Raw genomic sequence first — 17,046 nt, 5'->3', positions numbered from 1 at the left:
CACTCTTCCTCTCATTCTTTTTTATTTTTAACTCTCTCTCGCTCTCTCTCTCTCTCTCTCTCTCTCTCTCTCTCTCACACACACACACACACACACACACACACACACACACACACACACACACACGCACGCACGCACACACACACACACACACACACACACACACACACACACACACACACACAGTCTTTTTTATTTTTGTTTGTTGTGCTCGACTATCGGCGAGGCACGAAAACGTTCGTCAATGATTTTCTTAGATTTAAGTACACTTACTAAAGATATTTAAAAACAACTATGAGAGTTACTGATTTACGAAGCTTAGTTTGCAGTCAGTTCTGAGTATTATTAGTAACTACGCTCAAGTCCCTAAGCCCAGTTAAAGACATGTGAACCAGAAGGATTACGTATTCCAGGCCGTAGCAGCCGCGTCTTTGAGACGCCAGCTATGGTCACTTTCCAGCCCGCTGCAGGATCACATCGGTTCGTCATCTTCCTGCTCGTAATGTAACTGAGATTTGGCAACAAGGCAAGGTATATTTGGCAACTCTGTGATCGACGAGTTACTTCCTGGTGTGCACGGAATTAGGCCTCAAAGTTCACTTGATTTTTCCTGTAATTTCCATTGAATAATCTGAGTTATTATTAAAGTTTGAGCTGTAACAAAAGATTGTAAATTTACGGTTTTCAGCCCAGGACAGTCGTTGCACGTGAAAATCGCATTTAATCTCGTCCTTTAAATAGCGGTTTATGAGTTCTAGTCACAACTGGTCTCGTAAGAGGAGACCTAGACACATGCCTGTTCCCTAGCTCTGTGGAAACGTGCTGACCTGAGAGAAAGCGTCAGTTATGGTTTGGGGTTCCAGTCTTGCCGAATGTAACGTTTTTACCCCTTCTGTGAAAGAGCTACAAGCAGTCAGATCACACATCGATAAGGAAATCGCAAGAAAATACTTTCGGCTCATAGTGAAATGGTGAAAAACTTACAATGCTGCACAACAGGTAACGCCTCTTTCCGCTGCTCACAAACAAGTTTTGGGTTTCTAGGAATACATAACTTTAGTTATGAAATGCCACATTTGCATACCACTTGAGTATGACACAGCATACCAATCAAACACAGACCCAACCGAAATCTAAGTGATTAGTATTTTACTAATTCGTGCCGATAGAGGCACGCCTGTGTACAGATACTCAGTTTTATTGAAACAGACTTTCGTCATAAGGTTATCGTGGGTAGTTTTATTTTATTTCTAATAATACAGTGCACAATTTTCGTACGGTTTCTTTTAGTGTTGTTAAAACATTAGTTAACATGAGAGAGAAATTAATCATCAACGATATATGCGAATTCTCTGACGTTATCTATAACAGTCTAACAATGCACATGCAGTTTATTGATTACATGCATGTAGAAAACTTGTTCTGAGTTAAAGCTGTCAAACAAGGTTTTATGAAGAATAAAATGCCACTGTCACACGACAGATAATGCAGAAAATACTTTTCTGACGTATTTTGGCACGATGCGCTCTCCCCATACATAATACAAAAGTTTCGAGTTGTATCTGCAGCTTGGCCATTTATTAAACCTGAAGAGAACAAAATGTCGCAGAAGTTAGCCCTTTTTCCACGTGCGACTATTTGGGGTTGAGAAGTGAAGGGAATTATGTGCAAAGATCCATTAGATCGCTAACTTCAGCAGACAGCAGTATGGCGTTCTAAAAAATTTTGCAGTGGATGTACCGAAACTCGCGACGTCTCATCAACAGTGCTCGACGCTTACCGTTACGCTACTAGCTGACACATAGCTACAACACCTCCAGAACTCAACAACAATTCCTCCAGAACTTGCGCATTGCACAGTGCTGTGAGATAATGCATATGGCCGGATCTAATCTTCTGAGAGACAGACAGCTACAGCTTTTCTTTTGCACTGCACGACGTTTTCAACAAACAGGTAGCGCAGTAGAGTAGCTAAAGTCGAAAGGAACACTTCCTGTTTAAATTTCTGCATCCTACACTGTTGGCAGTTGTGTGTAGGTGTCAGTTACGTGATTTTATTTCGGTGATTACAAAAGAGTCTGTATGTACTGGGTAGCCGAGGCAGCTATTTCATGGTAATTCGGTCAACCAAGTAACTGAATGTACTGAACATGCTGCAAACCACTACAGGGAGTCTGTGTGTCAGAATTCTCATCCAGTGTGGCGCAACAGTGTTACAATAGAAAAATGAGTCACAGAAAAGAGGGTTTGGTGGTCTGTTGGACTAATGGTAGGTCCTCGTACCTATGGTCCGCGGTCGATTCCCACTTCTGTCAATGACTTTAGATAGCGAGATAAAGATTCCATTCTTTTCTGACTACACCAAGTGAAGAAGATATAATGGCAGTGTGGTCAGAAATACACATTGAAGATGATATTCTTTCTCTGCCATGTAGACGTTAGGTTGAACCACAATAAAGTCTGGAGTGGCGACATGTAGAAACTCTATCAGCAGTAACCTTTCTTATACTAGTTATTTATTTCTAGTGACGAAACAAACGCTATGCAGAGTCACAGGACACTTATTCCACCTTTTATCTGAGCTTATGTATGTCGATAAAATTGGTTCTGAACTGAGAATGCGACTCAGACCGCCCTTACCGCAGAATTAGATCCCTTCGTGACAATACAGCTAGGCTACAATTTGTTGTAGGTTCAAAACTGCAGATCTCCATCTTCAAGAAGGGTTGTCGAGCAGTTGCGCAAAACTATAGACCTATATCTCTGACGTCGATCTGTTGTACAATTTTAGAACATGTTTTTTGCTCGCGTATCATGTCGTTTTTGGAAACCCAGAATCTACTCTGTAGGAATCAACATGGATTCCGGAAACAGCGATCGTGTTCATGAGAACCAGAAAATATTAGATACAGGCTCCCAGGTAGATGCTATTTTCCTTGGCTTCCGGAAGGCGTTCGATACAGTTCCGCACTGTCGCCTGATAAACAAAGTAAGAGCCTACGGAATATCAGACCAGCTGTGTGGCCGGATTGATGAGTTTTTAGCAAACAGAACACAGCATGTTAATTTCAATGGGGAGACGTCTACAGACGTTAAAGTAACTTCTGGCGTGCCACAGGGGAGTGTTATGGGACCATTGATTTTCACAATATATATAAATGACCTAGTAAATAGTGTCGGAAGTTCATGCGGCTTTTCGCGGATGATGCTGTAGTATAGTTGCAGCATTAGAAAATTGTAGCGAAATGCAGGAAGATCTGCAGCGGATAGGCACTTGGTGGAGGGAGTGGCAACTGACCCTTAACATAGACAAATGTAATGTATTGCGACTACATAGAAAGAAGGATCTTTTATTGTATAATTATATGATAGTGGAACAAACACTGGTAGCAGTTACTTCTGTAAATTATCCGGGAGTATGCGTGCGGAACGATTTGAAGTGGAATGATCATATAAAATTAATTGTTGGTAAGGCGGGTGCCAGGTTGAGATTCATTGGGAGAGTCCTTAGAAAATGTAGTCCATCAACAAAGGAGGTGGCTTACAAAACACTCGTTCGACCTATACTTGAGAATTGCTCATCAGTGTGGGATCCGTACCAGATCGGGTTGACGGAGGAGATAGAGAAGATCCAAAGAAGAGCGGCGCGTTTCGTCACAGGGTTATTTGGTAACCGTGATAGCGTTACGGAGATGTTTAGCAAACTCAAGTGGCAGACTCTGCAAGAGAGGCGCTGTGCATCGCGGTGTAGCTTGCTGTCCAGGTTTCGAGAGGGTGCGTTTCTGGATGAGGTATCGAATATATTGCTTCCCCCTACTTATACCTCCAGAGGAGATCACGAATGTAAAATTAGAGAGATTCGAGCGCGTACGATGGCTTTCAGACAATCGTTCTTCCCGCGAACCAAACACGACTGGAACAGAAAAGGGAGGTAATGACAGTGGCACGTAAAGTGCCCTCCGCCACACACCGTTGGGTGGCTTGCGGAGTATAAATGTAGATGTAGATCTCCACATATTACGTGTGAATGGGTTCGAATCCTGGCCCGGCACTAAAGATTTCGTTATGTATTATCAAGCTCTAGCATGAGAACACCTATCTGCTGGTGGATAATAATTTTGATTTTTAACGTTTTTCCATTCGTTGTCAATACTAACGATATCTGACGTTTTTGACTCCCAGTGAGACACAGAACTATTTGCGAGATCACTGTAAGTTCAAGATCTTATTCCGAGATGCTGGTGGAGAAAAATTCGGTAAATGACGCCTCTCTGTGTGTAGTCAACAACGATATGTGTGGGGCTCTATTCCCAGTGAGCACTGAACGCTTCGTCGTATTATTTCTAGTTCAAACATGCTCACATGTCACTGCTGGTGCAACAAACCAATATTTAACGTTCGTTTTCTCTAGAATATAACAGCGATAGGTGCCGGGTTGGAGTCCTGGGAAAGGGAAAATTAATCTTTCTTCTCGTCATTTCAGTTATAACATCTAGCTACTGCCGGTAAAATCCGATATGTCACAATTGGTTGTGCTTCGATATCAATCAGATTAGTTTCTGGGTTCGAATCCCTCTCCAACACAAAGCTTTACCTCACGGCATTTCAAGTAAATTACTTGTGAAAAAGCAATATTTAACATCTCTCGTAGTTCGTTAACAGGGACAAGAGATGCTGGGGAGGTATTCCCGTCCGTTAAAAATGTTTGTGTTATGTAATTTAAAGTTGATATTTGCCAACTGATACTGTCTAAAATCGAGGTATAACACTCTCTGTATGCCTAATCAGGAATGACTGTTAGTTTGCGTCAGTCACGAAATTTTGGCTTAGTCTGCCTGACCTGGGTTTGAATCCATATGCAGAACCTGACGGTTCGTCGTGTCATTTGAAATTCATACATTTTCTCAACCAGCTGCTCGTGGATAACTTAAATTTTTAACACTGTTTTGTGTTAAATAGTAAGTACTGTATGTTACTTTGAAGAGGAAATCATGAATACGACGATCTTACTACGAGCATTACCTATCTGACGTAATAATGAGCGTGGTAACATTTCAGATATGTCATTCATTGTAATAAATGTGAGCTCACAAGTCTTAAGGACAGTCTTACCTGTGATAGGGTGTTCCCTGATATTTGTGGCGTCGTGGTATTACTTTACATCATGAGTTACTGCGATACAGAGCAGTGTTTTCTAAGGGTGACTTGTGGGAACCATTTTCAATAGTCAAACGACTGTACCAAGGAGCGATTAGAGGACCTGCTAGACAGCTGCGTTATGCCGGTTGCATGCGAATCAGGCGAAATGCAATTCAGGTCGTTCGGATACTTTTGAGTATGACTGTACATGGGTGCAAGTGCGTCACTTGCTGGTCTGGGCCTCTTGGGTAGAAAGAGACTTCAGTCTCCATGGTATAGGATCTAAAGACCGTGGATAACAGAGGTGATATCATTGGGGACAACACTGCTCACTTTTTGCACCACGGCTGAGAGGTTGAAGTAGCACATGGGGGTGTCGCCACACGTTGGTGAGGGGTACTGTGCAAAGTTCGGTCTCGATTTTCTGAATAAACATCGCATTGCAAAATGTCTTTCGTGAGGAATGATCGAACGTGATGAAACTTTGTTTCTGCTATGCGAGAAAGTTGCTAGTGAAACAATGTTGTAAGGTGTACCTGTCATGAAGGTGTTACCAGCTAAACTGTGCATGCATACATTAGGTGTTAATTTGAAGAATAACGTACTAGCAGGTACAGAAAACTGATCTGGAACAGTGTAGGTACATTCTTCAAGAGGGAATTGTTAGAACCACTGACCTGAAATGAAGTCACATTGTATGGTGCGCCGGAGACGGTACATGTTATAGCAGTAAATGGAGAATTTATGGTTTCAGGAGTTTGGACAGTTTTGGGATGGATGTTGTTAGTCCGCCAAAGTGTTCAATGGTTGCCAGATCGAGTGTCCTGCAAGAAAACGATACTGATAGATCGAGTGACGACGGCAGCCACAAGTGTACCGTTATTAGTTGGATGATAAAGTGAAACACTTGCAAGGAAAGAATGGAGATCACATGAACAATTAATTGCTTAGGTTTACAGATTTGTCAGTTCTGTGTGTCCACTACCAGTTACTACTAGAACACAGTATAGGATACCAACAGGACTCAACGTTCCAGTATATATGAAACCATTCAGTGTCCCAAAGCATTTACTACCTTTGACAGGAGAATTCATTAGCTAGTAGTTGGCTAGTGGAATCATTGAGGGAGGTTGTAACGCCGGAAATGCATATCCTTCAATTTCCATCTATTGTGCTATAGATTCCTCCTTGTTTTGTTACCTCAAGATATGACATTTCTGTGTCTTTATATATTGTAATTGTTTTACTATTTGTATATATATATATATATATATATATATATATATATATATATATATATATATTTATTTATTTATTTATGCATTTATGTCGATGTATAACTGGTTTGTTTTGTAAATATTATTTGTATTTTACGCTAGGTCTGGCCTAGGGAAAACTATGCTATCGAACGATTACATCGATAGGTCGTGTGGAGAACCGAAGTGTTTAGGATCTTTGCTAGTGTTAACTCTGCCGCGTGGAGCGTGGGCAGAGCAGAGGGAGTCTGGCTGGGGTAGGGCGGTGGAGCAGGTGTGTTGTGTGACGCTCCCGCGAGTTGCCGCGCTTTCAGGGTTTGGCAGCATGTAATTGCGCTCGACTTGCTATGTTAGTTTCTAACATGGTGTCGCGGACGGGAGCGTTAGCTGGCACACATCAAGAGCCCGTTTCGGCTGGAGACCGTGTCGAGAAGAAGGCGCGCCAACATCCAGCTTCTGCAACAGCGACGGCCGACAATGAGTGACTGTCGCCACCCCCTCGATCGACGACTTCAAACCTTCAATCAACCAACAAGTAAGACTGGTAGCACGTAAAGTGTTAGAATTGTATGGCAGACCTCAGCTTTTCAAACTGCTAAATCTTTCTCACTAAATTACAGCAACGTAGCATGAACCTTTGTTGCTCATTGTCCCAATTGCATTACCAAGCAGGGTCCCTTCCTTTTCCGGAATGAACCCGAGTGTCGTTGAAATTCAAACGCCAGCATATCATTCCATTTCACTGCTTTAATTTCAAAGTTCAGTTAAGGTATTCATAGCTGGCTACAAGCACAAATTAAGAGTTCGAGTTATGTTGCCGTATTTTAGCTTACCTGTGACTGCAGCTCAGCTTGGTACGTACTAAATTTTACTATTGTTAATTGTTCAGAATCATTTAATTCAAGTTCAAAGTTAAATCTCTTATTTCTGAATTGCGTAGACTCAAGTAGCTTTTGAAATTATTGTTGAGGTAGCCCAAGACTAACCGTATTTTACTGAATTTCGATGTGCTTCAGAAACAAAGCTCACTATTAAATTCAGTCACTAAATTAACTTTCAATTTTCCGGTTTTATTAGTTCTTTTGCTAAATTAAGCCAGAGTGTGGCGAAATTTATTACTTCTGACAAACTTTCAGTTTTCACACTACACGTGTCAACCTTCAGTTCCCACGCTTCTAGTGCTAATTATATGTGTAATAACCTTTCTTTTTCAGTTACTATAGTAATTGTCCATAGGACTGGCGACCGTAATTTTCCCCAAATATCAAATATCTAATTACCGCTAGTTAATTGTTAACGTAACGGCCGCACATTTACTTTCTTTATTAACTTTACCCTTTTCAAAATTAATTTCCACCAGTTTAATTTGCATTTTTCCTTTCATTTAGATGTAACCCTTTTCTCCCTCTTTACCGACAGATTAACTTCGGTGACGATTGCTTTTCCCAAATTTCCATTAGGTACACGCGGTTTAATTTTTCACTGTCATTTAGGTCGATAAGTGAGGAGGAGGTTACAAGGTACTAACCCCTTTAGAGAGAACATTTCAATTCTGCCCGAAATACCATCAGATGGTTCTGTTGCGATTTTCCCTTCTTAGAAATAAAGACCATTACCGAAGCATATCCCATCCCCACACATTACGGAGACACTCAACAGCCTGGGTCATTGTATATATTTCTCCTCCATGGATTTTTTATTTATTTATTTATTTATTTATTTATTGTTCCGTGGGACCACATTTAGGAGAAGTCTCCATGGTCATGGAACGAGTCAATACATGAAATTATAACACGATTGTAGAAACACATAAAATGAAACAAGTCGTTAGTTTAAATAAAGAAAATCAAGAATGTAACACTGGAATTTGCTTAATTTTTTATCTCTTCCAGGAGCTCCTCGACAGAATAGAAGGAGTGAGCCATGAGGAAACTCTTCAGTTTAGACTTAAAAGTGTTTGGGCTACTGCTAAGATTTTTGAGTTCTTGTGGTAGCTTATTGAAAATGGATGCAGCAGAATACTGCACTCCTTTCTGCACAAGAGTCAAGGAAGTGCATTCCACATGCAGATTTGATTTCTGCCTAGTATTAACTGAGTGAAAGCTGCTAACTCTTGGGAATAAGCTAATATTGCTAACAACAAACGACATTAAAGAAAATACATACTGTGAGGGCAATGTCAAAATTCCCAGACTATTGAATAGGGGTCGACAAGAGGTTTTCGAACTTACACCATACATAGCTCGAACAGCCCGTTTTTGAGCCAAAAATACCCTTTTTGAATCAGAAGAATTACCCCAAAAAATAATACCATATGACATAAGCGTATGAAAATATGCGAAGTATACTACTTTTCGTGTTGAAATGTCACTTATTTCAGATACTGTTCTAATGGTAAATAAAGCGGCATTTAGTTTCTGAACAAGATCCTGAACATGGGCTTTCCACAACAGCTTACTATCTATCCGTACGCCTAGGAACTTGAACTGTTCCGTCTCGCTTATAACATGCCCATTCTGTCTGATTAAAATGTCAGTTCTTGTTGAATTGTGGGTTAGAAACTGTAAAAACTGAGTCTTACTGTGATTTAGCATCAAATTATTTTCCACAAGCCACGAACTTACTTCATGAACTACATTATTTGATAATGTTTCAATATTACACACAAGATCCTTCACTACCAAGGTGGTGTCATCAGCAAACAGAAATATTTTTGAATCACCTGTAATACTAGAAGGCATATCATTTACATAAATAAGGAACAGCAGTGGCCCCAGCACCGACCCTTGGGGAACGCCCCATTTAACAGTGCCCCATTGGGACTGAACATCATTACCACTCTCAATATTGCGGAGGATTACCTTCTGCTTTCTGTTCTTAAAGTAGGAGGCGAACCAATTGTAAGCTACTCCCCTTACTCCATAATGTTCCAACTTCTGCATTAATATTTTGTGGTCAACACAGTCAAAAGCCTTCGTTAAATCAAAGAAAACACCTAACGTTCTCAACCTTTTATTTAATCCGTCCAAAACCTCACACAGAAAAGAGAATATAGCATTTTCAGTTGTTAAGCCATTTCTAAAACCAAACTGTACATTTGACAGCAAATTATGTGAATTTAAATGCTGCAGTAACCTTGTATATACAAGCCTCTCGATAACTTTAGCAAACACCGATGGCATAGAAATAGGTCTATAATTGTCAACATTATCCCTGTCTCCCTTTTTATAAAGTGGCTTCACTACCGAGTACTTTAATCGGTCAGGAAACCGACCACTGCTAAAGGAAAAGTTACAGATATGGCTAAGTACTGAGCTAATATACGTGGAACAATACTTCAGTATTCTGCTAGATACCCCGTCATATCCATGAGAGTTCTTGGTCTTTAGTGATTTAATTATTAACTCAATCTCCCTCTTGTCAGTATCATGGAGGAGCATTTCAGGTAACAGTCTCGGAACACTTTTTTCTAAGAGCGCTATATGATTCCCTGTTGGGACTAGGTTTCTATTTAGTTCACCTGCTATATTCAGAAAGTGATTATTAAGTACTGTACATATATGCGACTTATCAGCAACACGGACATCCCCACTACGCACTGATTCTATATCCTCGACCTGTCTCTGCAGACCAGCCACTTCCTTTACGACTGACCATATGGTTTTAATTTTATCCTGAGACTTAGCTATTCTATCTGCATACCACATACTTTTTGCCTTCCTAATAACTTTTTTAAGCACCTTACAATACTGTTTGTAATGGGCTGCTGCATTTAGATTTTGACTGTTTTGAAGACTACCTACCACAAGCTTGAATTAGTTCCAGACCACAGGCTGAAGGCAGACTTTTCTGCAGCACATAGATATTACCAGTATCTTATGATTACGACTGGATTGAAAAAAGCACCAGCTATTTGTCAGAGACTCGTGGATGGGGAGCTTCAGGAATTGGAACCTAGAAGGCCTATGCTGCATGTCGAGGACATAATTGTTTTTAAAAGGAAGATATCACCGGCGGACCTTCTAACACACAGTGCTGGTAAGTGCCATTTCGCTGAAACAGAAATAAACTATAGGTGGCACGTAATTACCCAGGAGGAACGTAAGAGCTGATCCACAGCTGAGATCAGCAATCTGTGATGTTACAGCGCCACAGACTAGAAAACCGTTACAATAAGTTTTAAGCCTATTTAATTCTTATTGCTAATTTGTGAAGGATTTTCCGCAAATTACTGAGCCCTTGAATCGCCTAAGAGGACTGTAATTCCAATGGTCAGTAGAGTGCCAAGCTACACTAGGGAAACTAAAACACGTTTTGGTATTTAATCCGGTACTGGTATTTTCTAACTTCAAACAAGAGTTCATCCTGCCCTGTGATGCAAGCAGTGTCGTAGTCGGTTGTGGTTTGAGCCAAATTGTGGATAACAGGGAACATTCAACGGCGTATGCATCTACGTAATTGAGCGAGGTGGAACACAGCTAGTCACCGACAGAAGAAAATACTCTCTGTTATATATAGTATTACCTATTTTTTATTTTATTTGTGTGGGAAAACTTTTAAGGCAGTTACTACCAAGCTTCCTGTAAGTGGCTATTGCGATTGAAAAACCCTCCAGTGGATAAATATGGGGGACGTTGAAGCTAAAAGAATTTAATTATGAATTGGTGCATAAAACTGGGAAGGCACTATAATGCAGACGTTCTCAGTAGGACAACTGGAACTCAGGGAGCACTGTGGAAAAATTTTCCAGAATCGCAAAAGGCACAAGCAGCTGACAGACTGCCAGGCTTTTAGGTAGCAGCAACACTTTGTGGACACATAACGGCTTGTTGTGCAGAATTACGAAGTATTGACCATACATGGTGGTTTCTGCATTGGTCAGAGTATAACAGAGACATATGAAGCTAAAAATTTTATGTGGAGGACCCAAAAGCAAGATCTTGAACAGTACATAAAAAAATCTTCTCTCACGTGTGAAAAGAGCAGATCACCAGTGTATGCCATTGCAAGACAGAAGCGACATGCTTGATTTCGATACTCTTTGTACCTTTTAATAGGACAGCAGCTGTATAGAATTTTATTCTAATGATAATAGATCATTTCTCTGGTTTGTAAAAATGATAGCGTTTCCAGACTGGTAAGTGGACTAAGGCGCAATTGTGAGAGTTAATGATTGCATACTAACATTTGGCGTTACAGACACTGTAACTACAGATCAAGGCACAAATTTTATGTCAGACATCTTGAATAAATTGTGTCTGCTGCTTTATATCCAAAAACATCACACTAGTTCGTTCTATCCACAAGTAAATTGTCATGATTATAGGGTTCATTGCACAATTTCTAAAATGTTCAGTCATTATGTGAATAGTCAGCATGATAACTGAGACACATATCTTCAATACATCATTTCAGCGTATAATTGTAAAGTGCATGCTACTACAGCTACATCATACTCCGCAAGGCACCTAATGGTGTGTGGCGGAGGGTACTTACGGTACCACTATCTGATCCCTCCAAACATATTCCACTCGCGAATAGTGCTTGGGAAGAATGATTGTCGGTAAGCCTCTGTCTTGGCTCTAATTTCTCGAATTTTCTCCTCGTGATCGGTACGCGAGATGAATGTGGGAGGAAGTAATGTGTTGTGTGACTCCTCCTGACAAGCGCTGTCCCGAAATTTCAGTAGTGAATCTCTCCGTGATATACAAGGCCGCTCTTGTAACGTCTGCCAGTGGAACTTGTTTACCATCTCCGTAACGCTCTCTTGGCAGCTAAACGGTCCCGTGACGAAACGCAACGCTCTTCGTTGTATCTTCTCTATCTCCTCTATCAGTCCTACCTGATGGGGATCCCAGACAGATGAACAATACTCAAGAATCTGGCGAACAAGCACCTTATAAGCCACTCCTTTCGTGGATGAGCTACATTTCCTTAAGATTCTTCCGATGAATCTGAGTCTGGTGTCTGCTTTTCCCACTGTCAGTTTTACATGGTCATTCCACTTAGGGTCGCTCTGGAATGTTACGCCTAGATATTTTACGGCAGACGCTGTTTCCAGTTGTTTGTCATCAATAGTGTAGCAGTACGGTAGTGGATTTCTTTTCCTGTGTATGCGCAATATGTTGCATTTATTTACGTTCATGGTCAACTGGCAGAGTCTGCACCATTCATCAGTTCTCTGCAGGTCTTTCTGCAAATTCTTACTATATTCTGGGGCTGATACTTTGGCGTAAACAACTGCATTATCTGCGACTACAGCTCTTTCACGATTCGAGGCGGTATATAGTTGAAAGATGCCGTCTCCTTTCGAGGTTCTGAAACCTATATTAGATACTAATGAGGAGTCAGAGAAGAAATTCGTGAATTTGTTAAGAGAAGTTTGGCACAATGTCAAATGAGCGAGTACAAAGGCAATCGAACTTCAGGAAAAGAAGGTGGTTTTACTAACAAAGCCATATATGCCGAAAAGAAGAAAAAAAGGAAAATAATTTTTTGTCTCTTCCACTCCATTCTGCCGGTAGTAATGGTGCATAATAAACTACTATCGAACATAACAACAATGAGATCCCATTAAGGTACCTAGTATAACAAAAACAAGCCCCAAAACAAAAGAATACCAGCTTCAATGTTTCAGAAATACTAAGACAAAATATACACAACAATCTAATTAAACTAAACATGTTGTATTAATGCATATGATAAGTTGAGCGATTCCTTAAAATTTTAACCTGAATTTTTCACGTAATTAAAGTTTTAATTCCGCACCATCTTTGGTGTTGGAGTTGTATCTGTGCGTCTGTCATTCCAGTGAAAGGTTTGATTCAGTTTATATCGATAATCAATGTCTTCGTTAGAAGCTGCTCTTTCAATTGACTGCCGACGTTATCACCCTATATGTGCCCTGGTACAAAGTTAAAACTTATTTGTTCTTCCTTTTGGTGTATATACATTTGTTACCAAAGCCCACCGACCCGCTCTATAGAGCGGCAATTTCGCCCTACGTTGTCCCTTCTTTTCCTGAAGTTGGAATGCAGCTAACAGGGAAAAGGGTACAAGCACGCGTAAGTGAAGTACTAATATGTCATAAAACAGGGAAACCTTACGCAGTTGTAAACAGAGAATATGTCCGTCTGTCCAAAACGAGTATTCTGGACTGACACTCAAGCGTGTGAGGTACAGTAATGTTCCTAGGGCAATCTGAAGCAGCAGAGCGTCTGACGAAAGTATTTACCCCAATCATCATTTTCAAAGAATGGATGCGCATTGGATATATTACACACAGGAGATTATAATTCTAAACTGTTATAAAAACAGAAAGCCACGGTTTATGACTAAAATGGAGCTAAAAGACAGTGGAATATTAATAAATGGAACAGTCTGCAACATAGCAGAACAACATGCCGCCTACGAGCCACAATTATGGGTACCATAAAAACCGAGTTAACACACCCCTTGCTGTTAAATATACCCTAAACGCAGATATCCTTCATTCATCATATCAACTAATAGGATCAGAGAAGCGGCGGATGTTGCAACTCATCCCACAGTTCCACGAGAAACTCCTTAATCATGCTACTTGTACTGTAGCGATTCTGGTCGCCATCTGTGTAATTTACATTTGTTACAGGGCAAGAACGGTACACACCAGAAGAATCTGTGCATCGGTTACTTGTTGCCTGGTTTAGCAAGATAACGGGAAAGGCTACGGATAATTAAAGTCGAATTTTAGGTGTAAATACTAAGAAGTAAGAGTGAAGGAGTGATTAGAAATTAGTATGATGGTTTAAGGGAATCAAGACTTGCAGGAAGAATCCATGAAGGATGAATTAAGAACACGTATACCAGTCAGTAAAGTGCAAAGAGTCTAGAGGAACTTTTTAATGGACAGGGAATGTCGCATACCTAAAATAGTAATTAAGCGTATGAATAAAATTTTGGTGGAACAGGCTGAGACGATTCAAAGTGGAACACGTACGCCGGTTATGCAACGATGGCGTACCCAAAACCAACACTGACCGCAAGCTTACTGTCTCTTAGGTGCGAGAGAGGACACCAGAAAACACCTGATTGAGCACGGAGAAAGGAGTGTCGAGCAGACACCACGCTGTTTTGTAACAAAGCTACATGTAGTAGGCCCACCTAACAATGCCTTTCCGGTTACAAACTTAGCACAAAGGAACACTCTAAAACCCTGAAGTTAAACATTAAGCCAGCCGTCAGAAAATGGGTGCACATTGGATCACCTATGCGGAAGCAATTACGTCATCGACTGTTACTGAACCCTTGCCTTCCTAGGCCGTTCCCCCTGCAACACGGATACCAACGGAAGGTCAGCTCTACTAGTTGCATGATGCCGTGGTGAATAAAACTAAGTGTGTACAGCCGGAACCACTTTCGAATCCAGGGCTACGAGTTCGCACTCATTCGTATAATTATACTGCGGCCGAGCGGTTCTAGGCGCTTCAGTCCGAAATCGCGCTACTAATACGGTCGCAGGTTCGAATACTGACTCGGGCATGGATGTGTGTGATGTCCTTCGGTTAGTTAGGGTTGATTAGATTTACGTAGTTCGAAGTCTACTGGTCTGATGACCTCAGATGTTAAGTCCCATAGCGCTTAGCGCCATTTTAACCATTTTTTTCTTGTAATTATATATGAACAGTGTTCGCAGCTGCGAATACGAACAACCATCAGCGGTATTAGGGAGTGACGACACTGAAAATTTGTGCTGGACTACGACTCGAACCTGTATTTCGCACTTTACGTGAGCCGTCGCCTTCACCGTTTTGGTTGCCCTAGCACAATTCACGGCCGGACTCAAACTTCCATATGTCGTCGTTACTTCGTCACAACCAGAGCCCGTACACACATTTTGTGTTTCTGGTACAGGGGAAAAAATTATAATTGGAAGTCGCTGCCCGGTATTGGCAGATAAACGTGATATTTCAGTGTCTGTATCATTACGAAGAACGACACATCTTCCAACGGGCACGCATACGTATCCGAAGGGAGATTACATCGTTCTTAACAACGCAAGCGCTGCAATATCTTATACTCGTATAATTGACCTCTGAAAAGCAGATAAACGTAGTAACACACCTTCAGTTAGTGCTCAATTAGCCCGTGGCACGCAAAATACCGGTATGCAATAACAACGAATTAAGTTCAATACAAGGCACAAAGCATTTAGAAAGCTTCGTTGATAGAAGTATGACATGACGTTGCTTGCAAGACGGGGAAACAAGCAAGGAAGAAATAGTGGTTTGTAACGGAAGTGAAAAATTTCGCTGAAGTTTAAGAATTTACTACGATAAAAGATGATTAATATGAACTTGGAACTAGGACTAAAGCCAAAATCTAAACTAAGGATAGTAAAATAGAAATAACTATATTAATCACATTAGTGCTAAACTCATTATAGTGAAATATATTAATCTAGTTAGTGTTAAGCTCATTCTAACAGACATTAGATAAACTATAAGACAGGAAAGCCAAGAGACACCATGATCTATATCATGCTACGCACGAATCATCTCGCCAGCAAAAATAGTCACTGTGTTCAATGATTCGCGGTTAAAAATCTTGAAGCTTAGCAGGCAATGGTATGGCAAGCAAAGCTTGCTTTGTCTTCCAACTATTCGCAATTTGTATCCCTGAAAGTGAAACAATGAGTCATTCCAAAAAATAATAATCGCTTCACTGAAGAGCTGTTTTAAAGACTTTCTAGAAAGAAACTGAACAGATTCGCTAGTATGAAACTCGATCATCATACGTGGAATATCCATCGACAATTTCATCTCGCAAGCGAGGACGACGAGAACTATCCAGTTTTATATGAAAGCGTTTTTACGGATTCTTTTATTCCACTCGTAAAAGTGAGAGGAACGCTGGCTATATTGAATCAGTGATGGAATTCTCGCTCGTGGAGAATTATTTTTCCATCAGTGTCGCCATTTTCATGGAAACAAACGATATTTAGTGACAGGGCCTGCCACAGGCGGATTTTATTTTATTTCCTTTGCTTACATTTTTTCGTTGTGCCGACAGATTCGTTCACAAATTGTCAGCACCTTTGGATGACATAAGTGTAAGTAGAACAACTAAATCGATGGCGCATCTTGAGAAAGCAAGTGAGCTGGAGAGTCAAAAGTGGGCTGCGAGTGTAGGCAGACACTATGCACAGAATCGTTGCCTTGTACTGTGACGAGCAATGACGCAATTATTTGGTGCGGAGCAGTGGAAGCGCAAGTTAATGTGTCCGTTCATATACTCACCATGCAAAAAACTGTCTAGGCTGTTAAAGTGTCTCATGCGAAATTTTAGAGCAAAAGGTTGCTTAAACATTTTCTAGTAACCATTAATTCGAAAACAAACTACTGTAGGTTATGACAGTGTTGTTACCGAAACTTAACTGACACTGCTGCAGAGAATAGTAGCCTGTGCTAACAGTCTGTCAGTTGCCTCTTGCAGCCGGTTATCATGAGGTATTTATACTTTCACTGCGGGCAATGTTCATTTCTTTCACGTCATTAGTTACTATGAAAGGGGTCATATTGATGTAAATATGCCATCATCATGATCAGAAAGTAGTAACACCACAACCTGATTATATTTGGAAAGGTGATACAGCAACTAAAGAAGGCTACAA

This window comes from Schistocerca piceifrons, chromosome 1, assembly GCF_021461385.2.
Source record: "Schistocerca piceifrons isolate TAMUIC-IGC-003096 chromosome 1, iqSchPice1.1, whole genome shotgun sequence".
Classification (NCBI taxonomy): Eukaryota; Metazoa; Arthropoda; class Insecta; order Orthoptera; family Acrididae; genus Schistocerca; species Schistocerca piceifrons.
Note: the sequence above shows the minus strand (reverse complement) of the source record.